We start from the raw sequence: 3,042 nt of genomic DNA on the forward strand, positions 1-3,042 counted from the left end.
CTTCCGGGTAGTGAGGGCTAGATTAGATTAGATTAGATTAGATTATATATTTACCGCGGAGTAGATTCTGTCCAGACCTCTTCTGCTGAGCGGGACCATGTCCTCATCAGACCCAGACTCAGAGAGTGACAGACGCTCTGCTGCTGCTTCTTCTTCTTCTTCTTCTTCTTCTTCTTCTTCTGCTACTGCTGCTTCTTCTTCTTCTTCTTCTATTTCTTGGCAGATGACTGTTTTGTAGTATACCGCCACCAACTGTACAGGAGTGTGTAATACCATGAACGTCATGGAGTCTAGGTTTATATTAAACAAAACAAATAAACAAAGGAAAAAAAAAAAAAAAAAGAGAAATTATATTCTTTTCATTAAACCAGTATTATGAAGGTAAATAAATAAAGCTTTCAGTCTCTCACTTGTCATGCCCTTTTCTTCCAGAGTTTCATTAACTGAATTCTCCCCTTCCATTTCTTGCCAGATTATTCTATTATCGTTATATTTCTCACACTTAAAAAGTACATGATCGACATCTTCTCTAACTTGGCACACTATGCATAAACCTTTTCCCTTTCCTACTATATGTAAGGTAGAGTTTAGTCCTGTATGCCCTACTCTAAGTCTAGTATAGACCACTTCTTCTCTTCTGTTTAGACTCAGTGAATTAACCCTTTTCCCTGTCACATTCCTCATGTATGGTAGTGTCTTGCATCAACCTTTGCATCCCATTCCCTTTGCCATTTTTGTATAATTACTGATTTGATAATGGATTCGACTTCTCCCTTTCCCATTGGAACATTAATTCCTATATATTTATTTTCCAACATCTTTTTTGCAATTGTATCTGCCTCTTCATTACCTTTAATGCCTATGTGAGCTGGAACCCAACAAAATTGAATAATGATTCCAAGGTTCCTGAGCTGCAGTGACAGATATTTAATTTCAATAATCAAATCTTCCCTTGAAGAGTGACCTGTATCTAGACTATGTAAAGCTGCCATGGAATCTGTACAGATTACATTTCGCAATGTCTTAACCTCTTCGATCCACCTAAGGGCTGTTGTTATCCCAGTCAGTTCAATAGAATATATAGATAACATATTATTTAGTCTATACCCCTCTCTTTTGTTAAACTCGGGAATATATATTCCAATACCACCATGCCCATTTTGTGGATCTTTTGATCCATCAGTATATATTTGTACATATCCATAAAATGCTGTTTTTAAATACCCCTGGCAATATGCTGCAAAACTTAGTTCATTTGGATACTCTTTCTTTCCTTTTAGTAATTCACTGTTGACCTCTGGTGATGGGAGAAACCATGGGGGAACCGTACTTAGAACCAGTGAAGGACTAAATTTAAATTCTTTAATTCTGTATTGTTCTGCTGTGTTGTTAATGTTCCAGCCAAACCCTTTTGATTCAGTTTGATATTCCCAGCAATCTTTCAGAACTGATATTGCTGGATTATTAATACTTCCCATCAGCCTAACCCAGTATGTTAGAGACAGCTTAATATATCTTAGACTAAGTGGAGATTCTTCAGATTCTATTAATAACGCACTTGTGGGGGTTGTTTTAATAGCTCCTAAAGCAATTCTTATAGCTTTGAATTGAACCCTCTCAAGTTTTTTTAAAGATGTTTTACATGCTGAACTATAAACTACACATCCATAGTCTATGGAAGATCTTATTAAAGCTGTATAAATGTACATCAACGACTTTTTATCTGCTCCCCAACATTGCCCAGTGATCATTCTCATTAGATTTAGTACCTTTTTACATTTTGTTTCAACATGCTCTATATGATGCTTCCATGTAAGCCTTTCATCTAACCACATCCCCAAATATTTAAATTTCTTTTCTCTTTCAATTGGTTGCTTGTATAACAGAACTTTATAATTTTCTGGGATCTTTTTTCTGGTAAAAAACATAACCTTTGTTTTAGGAATGGAGAATTTAAATCCCCAATCAATACCCCATTGCTCTAACTTTTTTATGTCCTTTTGAATAGCTGTGGTTATGTATGCTATGTTGCGTCCCCTTTTCCATATGACTGCATCATCTGCATATAACAATCCTTCATTTCTTTCCCCTAATTTTTCAAATATGTCGTTTACCATAATGTTGAATAGTATGGGACTAATAGCACTCCCTTGAGGAATTCCACTTTCAACCATATATTCATTACTAGTTCCATTACCAACTCTGACTCTTATTGAACGTTGTGACAGAAAATCTAGTATATAATTATACATTCTCCCATTGATTCACATTTTATCTAACATAATTAATAGACCCTCTCTCCACATTGTGTCATATGCTTTTTCAATATCCAAAAACACTGCCACCATGACCTCTTTCATAACTAGTGTCTTCTCTATTTCATTGCTGAGCTTTACTAAGGCATCAGTAGTTGATTTACTTTTCCTGAACCCTGTTTGATATTTATTAAATGGACATTTATATTCTAGAAAATAATTTAACCGTGCCACTACTATCTTTTCCATTAGTTTTCCTAAATGTGAAGACAAAGCAATAGGTCTATAATTCTCAGGATTGCAAGAATCCTTACCTGGCTTGGGAAATGGAAGGATTGTTGCATTTTTCCACACTTTTGGTAATTTCCATTCTTGCCATATCTTATTGAATAATTCAAGAATTTTTCCTAAGAATTTATCAGGTAGATTTCTAATCATTACATAACATATGTTATCACATCCTGGCGAGGAGTATCCTGTATTACCTAAAGCCATTTTGAGTTCTGCTAAACTAAATTCAGCATCTAAAATAGACATATTTCCCTCTTTTGGATTCAGAATATCTTTATTGGCATTTAGAATCTCATCCTTTCTTTTCTTAAAACACTCATCCATATGACTACCTTTATGAGTCTCTGCAAATTTGTATGCAAGTAAATTGGCTTTGCTGCTGCTGCTGCTGCTTCTTCTTCTTCTTCTTCTTCTTCTTCTGTTAATTGCGGTTGATAAACCATCTTAATGGTTCACTACCGCCACCAACTGGACTGGAGTGTACAACATGAGATTA

At 35.2% G+C, this 3,042-nt stretch overlaps 1 long non-coding RNA gene across 1 annotated transcript in view; it reads right to left on the minus strand.

The window, feature by feature from the left end:
• LOC311488440 overlaps positions 1-173 on the minus strand; it is a 5,272-nt gene extending 5,099 nt beyond the window's left edge. The window contains exon 1 of the long non-coding RNA XR_014699082.1: positions 55-173. This is a non-coding gene — a long non-coding RNA (uncharacterized lncRNA). The remainder of the gene's footprint in view (positions 1-54) is intronic.
• Positions 174-3,042: the final 2,869 nt, after the last annotated feature.

This window comes from Chelon labrosus (assembly GCF_963514085.1).
Source record: "Chelon labrosus genome assembly, chromosome: 1".
Classification (NCBI taxonomy): domain Eukaryota; kingdom Metazoa; phylum Chordata; class Actinopteri; order Mugiliformes; family Mugilidae; genus Chelon; species Chelon labrosus.